The following is a 15,023-nucleotide window of genomic DNA, read 5'->3' as shown; positions in this document are numbered from 1 at the left end:
GTGTGTGAGAGTAAAATCCTCCAATACACTTTTTAATAACAAATGTGGAATTTTAAAATTCAAATGCATCCAAGAATTCAAAAATACTTTGGTTTCAGTGTCCTAAATAAGGTATTTCTATTCAAAAATTACTACATCTTTAGCAGCATTACAACATCGTTCACTTCCCATTTAGTTCTTTTATGCCTTGCACTGCTCCCTCTCATCTCTCCCTTGAAAATATGTTTTCATAGGAAATACCTTTTTTTGCCACCTGATTTCAGTTTTATATGGGTACAGTTCAAAATATGCATCACTTGCATTAAATATACAAAGATTAGTCGTGGGGATAGTCAAGTCTTACACTTCCAGATGAGTGAGAAAAATGGCCTATAAAATATAACTATGGTCACTTAAAATGGGCACCTGCTGGATCACACTGAGCTGTGTGCCCCAGACTGGAGAACACGGGGCTGCTTCAGCAGTCAAATTCTGCTTGCAACAGCTTTTGAGAGCTTGGGAAGAGAGGTTTCCCCCTTCCATCAAACCGAGGTTCAGGCTCCAATCTGAGAAAAATCTTTTCTCTGGTTGGTAGAGTGCCTGTGTGGAAATGAGTGATCAGGTGCCTTTTTATCCCTCAAATCACCCACAAGACAGATTTTTGCCAAATTGCAGCATGTATTTCATTGGTAGCAGCAAACTAAATTTGGAAGCCACGTTTTTTTTTTTTACTGGATTCCCATTATTTTTGTGCAAAGCACTGGTTTTCACAGATGGTAACTATGCTAGATAAATAAAGCTACTCAAGTAAATATGAATAAAATATACTAATCTGGCTTTCTGTATCTACTGGATACAATGAGCCAGAAATTACAGAAGCTTGTTATCTGTCTTCTTTGAGTCCTTTGCCCATGAATCTTTTTATCAAATAAGAATTGGATACAGTTGTATATGCTTGTAGGTCTCCCTATCCTGATCATCTGTATATTATGATCAAAGGGAGCAGGATTATGTTGCCACACTTTAGTACTAAAACCCAGAATATTTATTTCACATAAATGCAGCTTTCCTTCCAGTCACCCACTATCTTTGAATTTGTCTTCTATAAATTCTGTGTTTGACTTTGTTGGTTTTTGGGGGCCATTTTTTCATTTATTAATGAATTCTGGCTTTTCTCTTTTATGGAATAAATAGTTTTGATCTCAAATTGAGCTTTCCTGATCTGAGAACAGTAATAGCTGAAACATATGCTATGGTTTGCAAAAATAAATATATTTTGTGTCTCTGCTGTTGTTAGTATGTCAAGGAAGCAGATTAAAAATTTGCAAGTGATTAAGACAAAATAACAAATCCTAACACATCTAGCAAGCATAATTAAAGGTATTTTGGGGGGGATAGTTTAAAAAAATCACCTTCCATTTTAAAAATTAAGTCTTTATTTGGTATTTAACAGAAGCATTTGGATTCATGTGATCCACTAATGTAAAGTGACACTGATGGCAGTCCGCTACAGCAACTGCAGTAAAACTACTCTAATTTGTGTTAAGAATCCAGCCTGAAATTTATATACCTCGAGAATCCTACTTCAGACTTAGGCAGCTGATAAACCAAATTAAATAGCAGTAATTTTGGAAACATAAATACTCTTACCACCTAATACACAAATTAAACACTTGATAGTAATGCCAGTATAGGAGCTATTTGATTTTTCTGTAGAAATTCTAGTCAGTGAGTTAGTCAATGACAAGCAATAAACTGCAAGGAGAGGAGGGGGGAGAATTCCTTTATTTGCATCGCTGGCCTCATTCTGTCAACATATCACCCAGATTGCTGGATACACACAGAGATACATTCTGGCAATGCTAGGAAGGGACCTGCATTTCCTGCTGTCTATTTCGACTTATTAGTAATAGGATGATGCTTCTGGCACATCTAAAATAAATTAATATTGGATTAATTCACTTCAAAAAGGTGTCAAGAAAACACATTGCAGATTCATTCATCACAAACTTGAGACTAATATGTTTTTTAAAAAATACCATAGTAATTATATTTACATGTATAATTGCCTAAAGCTGAGCCAAATGACAGAATATATTCTAACACTTCACAACATGCCTTCAATGCTGATTAAGCCACCAGTTCTTAAAATAAATATAGTATTTTCAATGCTAAAAATAACAGAAAGAAATTATTTTAAACAGTTTTGTTTTACTTTAGAAAGTGTTTTATCTGAATTACTAAAGAATTTTTTTGCTGCTGATTCAAAGTTGTGTTCTGTTACTGTTTCTTTACTCTTCACTGATAGTTCTTTAGGTATCTCTGTATATCAAGAAATACAGTGCAGCAGTGCTCTTTTAGTGGTAATAAGATGGACAATGACAAGTGTCAAACTTTACATTATTGCCTTAAATGAAGTATTGCTCGAAATGTTTTATAAGACTGTAGCTAACCAATTTATATATAGTATAATGCAATGCCAAAAGTAAGAGCAATAGAAAAGTCTGAATAAATGTTTTAGCTTTTCTATTACCTTATTGTTAGGAAGATCAAAATAAACAAAACAAATGGGAGCCTGATTCTGTGTCTTTGATCAGAAAGAAATCCTACCTGTTACAGACACAACATCTGAGCTGAAGTTGCAGATCTGGACCCTTTATTTGAATGTGCCTGTATTCTGGTATTTTATTCACTCTACCTGTGTCTTCAGTAGGAGCTCAGGTACAGTTATATTCTGCTTAAGTCAAGTAAACCTGTGAGAATTTCACAGGATGTGGGTGTGGCATATGATAGATGCATGGTCCCCAGTCATGGTATAACCAGAAAACATTTAGTAAAAGTGTACACAGCTTTTATAATATTTTCACTATCAGATTAGAGTAACACGCTCCTGGATAGCCAATAGTGTAACTGTTCATGCATCTGCTAACCAATAATGTAAGTTATTAAGTTCCTAATATTCACATCAGCATTTTTCCATAAAACAAGTGTTTGTATAACAGTTTTTTCTGCAAATTACTGTGGTTCTGCTACCTGTTACATTGTAGAAACTTTGTTACACCTCTCCTGCTTTGACTGAATAGTCCTTGTTCTTCTCAACCAACAAGACTTTTTCCCTTATTCCTAAGGGTTCTTTGTTTTCTTGCCCCACATCTCCCCTTCTCTTATTTGCTAAGCATTGCAAAGCATGCATGTGTCTGCATAAGCATTACCTGCTTTATGTTCTGATTGATAAGCTGTTGAATACAAGAAAAGACACGTGGCAAACATAGCATAATCATCAAAAGCGCTGTAAGTCCCATTGTAGCTAAATCAACTGCATGTTTAACCCAAGGCACAAAATTGAAACTTCCCAACCAAGAGAATAGGTCAAAAGGATCCCATCCCTGGTTTTGTTGCAGCTTTCCAGACAGTTCCTTCAGTTCCTGGATGCTTTTGTGAATGGATTCAGAGTGGTCACTCAGGGTCATACAGCACATTCCATGAGGTATACCAGTTAAGTGAGTGTACCCCAAGAATGAAAAAAGGTTTTCATTGATTGTGACACATATGCTGAACCACTATCAGTTTTCACTACCTCAGGAACTCCTAAGGTAGCAATAGCTCGCAGCATGTCCTTAATGACATGTCTTCCCTTTTCCCCTTTATGAGCAGAGGCAACAAAAAATTTGGAATATGTGTCAATTGATACATGCACATATATTAAGGTACCAAAAGAAGAAATGTGTGTAGCATCCATCTGCCAGTCTTTATTGACATGCAATCCTCTTGGATTTGTACCTACTGTGGTAAGTAAAGGTGTTAAGCATGCACAATCAGGATGAGAATGAACAACAATTTGTCTGTTTTTTGAGAAAAAGTAAGATTAAATTGTTTACTCAAAGCTTTTGCATTCTGATGGTAGAATTTATGCAACAACTTTGCCTGTGTAATTTGATTTGGAACTGTTGCCATTGTCATTAGAGTGTCTGTGACTGCATTGCCTTCCACCAGAGGTCCAGGCAATGATGAGTGAGACCTAAGATACATAATATAAAAACACTGAGATTGGCATTGAACATAATCATACAGACTAGATAATAGTGTAAACAAATCCTTGTTGTCCACTTGCTTTGGAAATGAATGTTCAATATGGTTTAAAATGCCAACTACATACAAGGAATCTGATATTAAGTTGAAAGGCTCATTTTGAAACAACTGAAAAGCCTTTACAGTGGCTGCTAATTCTATTAGCTCTGTCAACCCTGGCTGAAAAATCACAGAGTTTTCCCAAACCCCTATGGAATTTTTCCAGGCAACAACAGTTTTCTGAGTTTTCCCAGAGCCGTCGATGAAGACTGTCTTTGCTCCAGTCAGGGGTTGTGACAATGTTAGAAAACGCAGCTGTAGAGAAAGATCTTTTAAACATTGCAAAACTTTACTTTTTGGCAAAGAATTAACAATGTTTCCCAAAAAGTCTGTCATGGCAGCCTGTAAAGATAATGATTCCTGGAACATATCCTGAAAAGCATCTGCAGGCAAAGGAATGTGGATATGAGAAGGATCTTCACTACTTAGGGTTTGGTATAATTTTTGTCCTGTGGAAACAAGTCTAACAATCATGTCAAGTAATCTGGCTACTATTTTTGAAAATGTGTGAGGTAAAAATACCCACTCTAACATCCACACTTGTTGTTTATCATCACACCACTGTGCTATTAATGCATATGGTTGGAATTCAGCTATGACAACAAAATGTCTCAGTGGTAACTCTGCTTGTTGTTTGGATACAAAGGATGTCTGAATTTTATCTGTCACAATTTGCAATGCTTCATGGGCTTCTGGACTGAGTTCACAAGGAGATTTTAAATCTGTGTCTCCCTTAAGTAAATTAAATAAGGGTGACAATTCCTAAGTGGAGATATCAAGGGTAGGTCTGAGCCAATTAGTAGTTCCTAATAATTTTTGCAAATCATGTAATGTTTTAATAGAAGTTGGCAGCACAATGGACTGAGGAACAATTCACTGTTCAAATAATAGAAACCCTAGGTATTTCCAAAGCAGGAAAGTTTGAACTTTGCTGCAATACAGAGACCAAATTTGTCAAGAGAAAGACCCAAAAAGACTAAGTTTTGCAATAGAAAAGAGTCATCTACTGCTAGCAGTAGATCATCCATATAATGACACAATAGAATCGTTAAAAATTGCTGCTGCACTGGTCGTAAAGCACTTGTGGCCACAAGCTGGCATATTGTAGGACTTTTTCATCCCTTGTGGTAACACAATGCAGTGATGCCTTTGCATGGGTTCACTGTTGTTCAAGGATGGTAATGGAAAAGCAAAATGAGGCGCATCATCAGAATATAATGCAATTGTGAAAAAATAATCTTCTAAGTCAATTAACAATTCCCAAGTTTCAGGGATCACTGCTGGATTAGGTATTCTGGGTTGCTGTGCACCCATCGGGGCTATTACTGCTTTGATAGCTCTCAGATCTTGTAAGAGTCTCCACTTGCCAGTCTTTTTTGGAGTCACAAATACAAGGGTGTTCCATGGGCTAGTGGAAGGAGCTATATTTCCCATATCCAATTGTTCTTTGACCAGCTTTTGTGCTTGTTGCAGCCATTCCCCTCTTGAGGGGCCACTGATCAATCCACACAGGAATATGTGTTCCATGGGAGTTCAAGTCTTGCGTGCACATCAGTGACCACTTTTAAAGATTTGTTGTCGGTGCCAGTTCCCACTGTGATCACAGATCTCTTCCCCACAGTCTACATGGAATAGAAAGTACATACGGTTTGAGAGGTGCTTGTTCCCCTTCTGGCCCTCTCCCATGAGTTCTTTGGCTGACTGCTGTGGTGTGTGCTGACCTCCGATGCCTGCGATGATCGCTGCTGGAGTTGCTAAGGGCCATGTGGGTGGCCATTCACATTTGCTGATGGTGGTTATGTCTGCTCCAGTATCTGTTAATCCTGTAAAAGACTTGCCATCTATTACACAGGTTAGAAAAGGTTGTTGTACTGAAATGAGTTTAGACCAACAAATGTTAGGAGTACTGGTACTTCCAAAACCTCCAGTGCCCCTGTCAGCATTGGCAGATGTTATCAATTGCATGCCCAGCAATATAGGGAGTGGTATCAGTTGAGCAATGCATGATCCTGCTCAGATAGTACAAAGTGGGTTAGGAGTCCAAGCTATGATTTTTATTTCACCCCTAGAATCAGAGTTGATGATTCCTAGTAAAATAAAAAGTCAACTTCTAGAAGATGATGATTTCCCAAGCAGCATGGCATTTAAAGGAAGGGGTCCATTTAAGCCCGTAGGTGTAAGGTGAACTGAAGTATCATTTATTGTGGTTGTGGTTGTGGTGGAAACTGCCAAGTCCAAGCTGGCACTGCCTGGGGTTCTCCTGATGTAACTTGAGCTGCATGGGTTTGCTGTGCTTGGATCCTGTCTTGTTGTGTGGCACCAGATTTCATGCCACCCTTCAATTTTTTCCGTTGCGGCAGGGGTTTGCTGTCTTTGTCATACTTAGAACAGCATTCATTACTCCAGTGGTAACCTTTCTTGCATCTGAAGCACAGTTTACTAGGTTTTTTCTTCCCTTGCTTATTCTTTGAGCACTGCTTTTTCACATGACTTTCCTCTCCATAGCAAAAGCATTTAATTGCTGCCCAAGCCACTTGCAGCTGTTGAGCTAACGCAGTTGCTAGTAAATCTGCTTTATATAGTTCTGTACCAATATGTGCACAAGTTTTGATAAAGTCAGTTAAGGAAGTACCAGGTTTGTTTTTTTATTTGATCAAGTGCTTTACAACAGTCAGTATTAGCATTTTCATAGGCTAAGGATTTCAATAAAACTTCTGCTGCAGCTGGTAAATCAATTTGCCTGTTCACAGCTGTTTGCAAGCGATCAATAAAAGTAATGTAGGGTTCTTGGGGTCCTTGCCTTATGGTGGAGAAGCCAGGTTCAGTTCTGGTAATGTCCTGCACTCTTTTCAGAGCTCTTATAGCCAGCCCCCTCACTTGGTTATATGTCTCTGGGGGCATTCTTAACTGTTCTCTTATGGTTGTCTGAGCTCTAGTCCCTGCCAAATGATCCTTTGTTATTCCAGTATTACCAGTGTCCGTGTTAGCCTGGGCTTGATTTTCACATAACTCTTTATACTCTGCCCACTATATTGAATATTGTCTTGCTGTCATAATCAATTTAAATAAAGCTTTCCAGTCAGCAGGAAACATAACATAGTTTTTTGCTATAGCTTCTACAAGTCCCATTGTGTAGGAAGATTGCAGACCATTTTCTTTCACAGATTTTCTTAATTCCTTAACCATTTCATAAGAAATTTGCTCATTATGAGGCTGATTGCCTTGATAGACTGTGGGCATAGCATGGAGCAATTCAACATCCCCCTGATCTAATGCTTGTTTTCAGCAGGTGTCTAAAAAACTTTTTGGCTCAGGGGATAGCGAAAGTTCATTATCAGTCACATGTCTTAAGGGAGACATGTCATAGGGTGGGAGACATGACTGCTGTTTTAGCACCTTTGTGTCAGTAGATGGTGATGCAGCCATGGCTTTCAGTGGCTGCAGCTTTATAGCAGGACATAAATCACATTCCTGTCTTAGATCAATAGCTCTTAGATTCAGGAGATCGCCCTCTGGTTCCTCCCCATTAATTCCCTCCTCCACTTGCAAAACAACCGAATCAGGACATGAAAGCGGTGTTGTGAGTGCATGGGAAGTGTCTGCAGACAAATTTACAGCTGGGTGTAATATTTCTTCTGAATCACAAAAAGCTTGTAGTGCAGAATAAACAATCTGCCATGGAATGAATTCATCGGGATTAACTTCATGACTGTCTAATTGATGAGATTTTAGAGACTCCCCCACTCGCTTCCAGTGATGGAGGTCATAGAAGCTGTCGGGGGGATACCAAGGACAATAAGTTTTCACCCATATAAGGAGTTGTATAAGCTTTCTTTCTTGTATTTTATACCCTTGTTCCTATGTAATATGCAATAAACAGTCTTTATGGAGAGTTTACAGTTTACTTATATTATTGCCCATTTTTATGAGGAACTTTTCCCAACCGCTTGCAAGGCTAACCTGTTCCTTAGGCAGCGGTGAAAGGACGTCCTTGGCAATCCCTGAAGCCCACCATTGGTACAGTCAGGATACACTGCAGGTCCAGGATGGCCTAGGAGCTTGTGTGTCCCTGTTCACAAAGCCATTTGTGCTGTAGGAATGATGCACAGTCCCCAGTCACAGTATAACTAGAAAACATTTATTAAACGTATATATAGCTTTTATAATATTTTCACTGCCAGATTAGAACACACACCCAGGTAGCCAACAAGTTTAACTGTTCATGCACCTGCTAACCAATAATAGACCATGTTCCTAATATCCACATCAGCTTTTTTTCCGTAAAACAAGTATTCGTATAAGATTTTTTTCTGCAAACTACATTGGTTCTGCTACCTGTCACATTTTAGAATTTTTTTTAAATCTCTTCTGCCTTGACTAAATAATCCTTGTTCTTCTTAGCCAAGTCGTCTTTGGTCTCTTATTACTAAGTGCTCTTGGTTTTCTTGTCCGACTTCTGGGATGAATTTGGGTTTACTCCTCTTGTAGTTGTGATGGGCATATGAAATACAGACAGAGTAATAAAGCAGAAGAGTCTCAGCATGCTTAGTAGCTGATCTTTGTGCATTTTACAAATGAAGAGCATAAAAATATTATTTGTCTGAAGTTCTTAATGTCTTATGATTTAAAATAAGCAATCATAAAAGCCTCTTAGAGATTCTTAAAAGTACTGGAAAGTAAGCTGAAAATGTCAAATTAATAGTATTTCATAACCAATGTCCAAGGCAAAGAGTGATGACTCTAATAAGACTAGGATATTCCCACAGTCTTTCTTCCTTAGTCTGCTACTTTAAATCATAACTACTAACAGTTAATAATTACAACTGATAGTATTGTTGTGCAAAGCATAGGTGGAAAACATATTTTTAAATATACTAAATTTATCACACATTTGAGCTCTGGAGGGAAAAATTCCACAGAGCCAGTACTCCAGAGGAAAAGGTACTCTATAGTCTCAGCTGGCTCATTTCAAAAAGCCCTCAGGCCCCAAATCTCTCCCTCCTAACCATCAAGATTGAAATGGAATACAGGCATCAGAAGCTCAAAAATGCACTTGGGATGCAATCCTCTTGGGACTTTAAATATTAACATGAAAAATCTTAAACCTTGGGCTACCAGGCAGCTGGACAGACAGCAAAACATTGTGGGGAGTCACACTCCCTTCTGTTGATCTCTCCTTGCAACAGCAACACAAAATTACACAGTGAACCAGCTGCAGGCAACAGACCGTTTATGCAAGGTGCCCAACGTGCCACCTGTATTTCATTAATCTGTCTGCAATTTCACAAAGATATGCATGGTGATTCACACCAGGGAATTCTTACAGGCATGGTGGTCTGATTTCCATTGCAATGGAGTTACCAGCTGACTTCAGGTCCTCGTGCTGCAGCCTCTGGTCAGTAACTGCACAGAGCCCTCAGGGACTGCACCTCACCAGCATCCAGGACAACAATGCCTTCTTCAGAGCTCCTGCCCAAACCCACCATGAAAAATTAAATCTGCAGGGGTTTGTCTTAGCTAATCTTGCCTTTTGATCCCATGCTTCAGTCATATAAAAGGAAAGCAATTGCAAGTCTTGTTTAGTTGCAACTGGGTATAAATTATGCTAATGGCTAACTCAGGCTATCTTCCTCTCAAACTCTCAATAAGTCAGATTGTGCTTTCAAATAAGTACAAAAACCAAACCATACCCCTGCAAGACACAATGCAAAAGCAGGCAAGAAAATAACAAGACACAATGCAAAAGCAGGCAAGAAAATAACAAGGTTCAGAAGTATTCTGGCACCACTTGCCATCCCAGGTAGCTTAGGAAAATAAACCAATGTCAAAGAAATGCAAGACTGAAAGAAAAATCATAGGTTTCTTTATGTTAGTCAGTTTGATACAACCCTCTATTGTTTAAGTCTTCAGGGTGTTCTATGTCATATTTCCATGTTTTTCTCTCTCTACAACCAGAAAACATAAACGCATGTTTTAATTAAAAAAGAGTAAGGCCAGATACTTACACTAATATAGTCCCGAATTTCCCATAGCCAGAAAAAAGAGCAATTACCTTGACACTTGTACTTCAAACATAGGAGCTGGCAAAGTGGAGAGAGATTGATCACACACCTCCTGTTTCTAGTTTATCAGCTGGACCATTTTCTGTATCTGCAGTATCAGAGAGAGATAATGCAAAAGGTGGTCAGGTAAACAGCTGCAAACCACAGGGGCCACCATCTACTCATCAGATCCTCTTTTTTTTTATGCTATATGACATAATTCAAAGCCAGATTCTTCTGCTACTTTAATCTGAATTTGGGTCATGGTAGGATTTTACAACATTTAGATCAAACTCTGTGAACAGAAAATTTTTTATTATCTAGGAAATATACTCTTTTGTTTATAATCATCAGTGATACATACTCCTTACTTTTTTTTTCTTCTAATAAACCATATTATTCTTTAAAAAGATATGTCCAACACATTTAAATAGAAATTTTCAAATTTTCAAACTCTGCCCTATAGAGCTCTTTAGATATGTACGTTTCATGTGGATTTTGCTGTTACTCAGTCATGAAGAATTGTTATATGTTTATGCAATAAAGGAGTTAAATCAGATTAGGGCTGTATTAATGCTCAAATACTTTCAGGTATTCTGCATACAGGAATGAAATATAAATTGCATAATTTAATAAATGTTTTATTTGATAGCTGTCATGGGTGTGTTTTCTTAATGAATAATACCTAGAAGGTAGGAGTTCTATTATGGATGGGAATGACATTGAGTTTACATTTATAAGCCCATCAACAAATGAGAGATCAATTATTTTAAAGAGCTGAGAAGCAAAAATTTCATTATAATTATTTCATTTATCCTCAACCAAATACCTGGACTCTATAACTTTGTAAAACATGATAGTGTGAGATTTCCTTCTATTCTTTGGAAGTCAGCAGTGTTTGCTCATAGATCCTAATCTCTCCTCCATCCAATTCTCATCTATTTCAGTTTGCCCTGACCTCAATCACTGCAACCAAATAACTGAAGAGAAACTGCTTTTTTTTCCCCAAGCTTTTTGTAAAGAGGAAGGAACAGTTTTCTCTCTAAAGCTCCAGGCTTACCAGCCAGCTGTTAATTTACTGTGACTTCCTTCCATAATACTTAATTTGGATGCATGTTTAACCAGGGAAAACATTACAAAAAGCAAAGGCAAGTATTGCTGGAACAATTTCTTTACATGATGCTACAGAAATTTAAATAAAAATGCCACATGTTTTGTAGGCAATGCCTCTATTGATGCGAGTGACCATTAGCATCCTTTATGTATGGAACTCTGCACCCACTGCTGCAGAGACCAGGACTCTCATTCCCCAAGCAGCTTCCTGATCTGTGCAGGCAGAACAGCCACACTGTGCCAACACCTCTGCTGGGGGCAAAATCTTCCCAGGGACAGGAAACCTGATCTGTGCACTGGTGTACCAGCGGTGGTTTATCAGTCTGACCTCCTGCTATCACACGACAAAGAAAAGCAGAACAGAAAATAAAGTCTCTTCCACATTTCACAAATGTAATGGATCCATAACTTTCAATATTGGGGAGTGGGGGGTAGAATACCACACTACTGGGAATGTCTGAGAAAGGAGAGAGAAAAATTCTTGCATTTATTTATTCCAAAACCAGACACTCAACAAAATTTCTGTACTGAGAGAAATTTTAAACCCCCACAGTAAAAGTCAACATGTAACACGTTCCTGTCATACATGGGGAATATAAAATGGTGCCTAGATCTCATGCTGAAAAGGTTAAAATTATGCAGATTTACTTTGATGGGGGGGGGAGATCAAGAAATGTTAAATAGATCTTAATTTTAAAAGAAAAAATAATGACTTAAACAGTAAACAAAAAATACGTATCATATAGTGAGAATGTTTGCTAGATTAAATTTAGCGGGGAACTGTTTCTCATGTATTTTATGTAAATATATTATTTGAATGTTTTCAGTCTCATCCATTATACTGTTGTTTGTAGATATAGCAGATGATTTTTACCTCTCAAGATTAATCAGTGTTTAAACACTCACTTTAACGTAATTACAATACTGATGGTTTTGAAAATATTCTGCATTATAGGAATCATCTTGCAAATAAATTTATTTTATAAAATATGCTTTAATGATAGAAAATTATAATATGGACATTACCAACCAAATGTGTTAAATCAGATGCTGAGACATTAAGAACATTTTTCAGAAAAATAAAGGCATGGTGGCTGCTCTTGGATTTTCGAGATACGTCTTGGCTGTGTAAGTTTCACCCAGTTAATTTAGAATGACTAGCAGGCTGAACTGACAGCTACAATTACTTTTTCCTGCCACAGCAATAGTTTCTTCTTTTTTCTACATAGTGACTTGTGTTTCTTGTGTGAAAGCAAAACAGGAAAAAGAGCTCTACAGAATTGGTTTTCCCTGGAGAATTCCTACCTAAATGTTTTGTTTTTACTAAAATGAAGTCTTAATCATAAATATGTATTTGTTTAAGTTTTTGTTTGTTTGTTTGTTTGTTTGGTTTGGTTTTGTTTTGGTTTTTTTTGCATGTTTCTGTGTATTATCTTTACTCATCATTGTAAAACAGAACTGCAGGGTTTTCTCTGTGGTCAAAAAGAATCTGGCACTAAATATGGATGTAGTGTATTGGATTTTTAGTGTATGCAAGTATGCAGAGCATATTTCTAAGTAAGTATCATAGAATTTGTTATTTCCATTAAGTATAAGGAGAAGTGTAGAATTAGTAGATTTTTCAGGTGTAACTATTTAAAATGCAAATATGTGTATATGTGAGCATAAAGGTCAATGTCTATAAAAAGCCTTTTTAAAAGCTCAAATTCCTGATTATTTTTTCAAAGATTCCTGGAGCTTCTTTCATTCAGATCACTTTTCAATTTTTAATTTACTTTATTAAAATCTCAATAAGTCATCATATTGTGAACTTCTCTATCTGGAATTCATTAACATATCAGAAGATAATTTATCAACCACATCTCATATATTGCTTCTCATGCATCAATTTGTCATTCTCTGCTTTCATTCTCTTTTATGACTACGAAATCTTATCTAATTTCAAATTTCTATTCATCCAGGACATATAAATTTTGACCATTTAAAGTCATCTAAATGCTTAAGTTAACTAAGTTCACACATACCAACTTTTTAAACTTCTGTACTTGACAGATGAACATCTTGAGATACCAAGTACTGTTTGAGGGAGCAGAGAATTCTATATTTTATAGAATTCAGTTAGGGTATGCAGAATATCATTAAATAAGAACTCCATGTGGATTAGCAGAAACTGGAAAGCCACAGAGATTTTACATCATTTAAACATACTATTGCCTAATTCTGAAAAACACAAAAAAGCCAAGTCTTGTGTATAACAATCTTAGCAGGCCAAAAATAGTCCCATTTTAAACCTTTGTAATATAAACAGAGGAATGATTCCATACATATCTGATAAAAACCATCAGCAAGGATAATAAAAAGTATATGGTTTTATAACAGCACCTTCTCAGGAGGGAATATAAAAGAATTTATGGAATGGTGACATCAAGTAGAAGCAGAAGAGTCTGTAGATAATCTGTCAACATTTTGCAAGACTGCAACTATGAAATACAGTTGTGAAAAACTCTGAGGAATGATCTATGCAACATTCATTCCACCTAAATTTTCATGCCTATATGTAGCTAACTGCACATAAGTATGGCCTGATTCTTTTTTCAATTAAAAATAATATGCAGCAGGGGAAGAAATATTCATGTATAGAACATAGTTCATCTGACCTATTTTAGACATATATGCAAAAGAAAACAAATTATGCCCTAAAGGTGTCTGTTGCCATTCACTGAAATATACATAAAGGTTGACATTTGCAAATATATGCACTGAAAGTGTTTAAGTTCAAGCAGATGAATCTTACCCAAACTGTTATCAATGAGAAGAGCAAATGAAGAGTGTTTATATATAAACTTGGATGAAAACAACCATATTGTCTCACTCTGGCAAGCAAAAACATTGTTGTGGCCATAAATAATTGTGGCAGTTCAAGTAGAATGTATTCTCTTTAATTCAAGTACTGCCCATTTTTTATTTACCATTGTGCTCAGGGTCCTTGCTTTTAAACCTGTATCTGTTTTATCCATTCTGAAAACTACTCAAAGGAAAAAAAAATTACTAATTGCTGTTAATGAACCCTTAAAAACTGCTATGATCAGCTCCTGACTTGCCTCAATGACCTCCTGAAACAGTAAGTCCCAATGAATGATTATACTCTAGGAAAAAAAAACTCCTTTGGCCTTTAATTTCACTTTATCTCCTTGCTTCACACATTGAGATACAGTTAAAAGGAAGACAGTAGTCACTTCTTACTAATCTTCTCACTTCAATCAAATCCCTATTATTCACCTTATTCAGACTGAATTATCCTTGCTCTTTTCAATAACTCTTTGTTCCTAGAGAAGTTCTACTGTACCCTTAATCAACTTCTTTACACCTACCTGGATGCTTTCAGTCTCAGCTTTATCTTCCTGAGGCAGCTGCCAGAGAAGGCTCTGGGATCACAAACGTGTGCAGAAACTGGATATCAGTTTCTTACACAGTTTCCCAGATTGCCAGCAAGCTTGTGCACATGCACTTGTTCATTCCTCCAACCTGAAAAACAAGTTGTTCTTGTGTCGGTTTATAGACTGTAAATAATCTTCTAGATTACACAGTAGGCTGTAGAATCTGTGGAAGTTTCAAATCACAACACAAACTTGTAAACTCTTGTAAATAAAATATATCCCAAGAACAAAGGAGCAGTCTGTCAAAACTCACATTTTACAGCTCTGGGGGAGTAGTGTGGGAAAATACAGTGAGTTGTATGATAAGAAATGCTGGACAAGCAGT

General features: G+C 37.0%; 1 long non-coding RNA gene across 1 annotated transcript in view; it reads right to left on the bottom strand.

Annotated features, from left to right (window-relative positions):
* The window catches only part of LOC128811058 (uncharacterized), a 32,474-nt gene extending 17,754 nt beyond the window's left edge, over positions 1-14,720 (bottom strand). Inside the window, exons 1-2 of the long non-coding RNA XR_008438219.1 lie at positions 14,633-14,720; positions 10,160-10,257 (exon numbers count right to left, since the gene is read on the bottom strand). This is a non-coding gene — a long non-coding RNA (uncharacterized LOC128811058). The remainder of the gene's footprint in view (positions 1-10,159; positions 10,258-14,632) is intronic.
* Positions 14,721-15,023: the final 303 nt, after the last annotated feature.

The sequence above is a fragment of the Vidua macroura genome, chromosome 8 (genome assembly GCF_024509145.1).
Source record: "Vidua macroura isolate BioBank_ID:100142 chromosome 8, ASM2450914v1, whole genome shotgun sequence".
Lineage (NCBI taxonomy): Eukaryota > Metazoa > Chordata > Aves > Passeriformes > Viduidae > Vidua > Vidua macroura.
The sequence above is the reverse complement of the archived record's forward strand: the minus strand, read 5'-3'. Positions and strand labels throughout refer to the sequence as shown.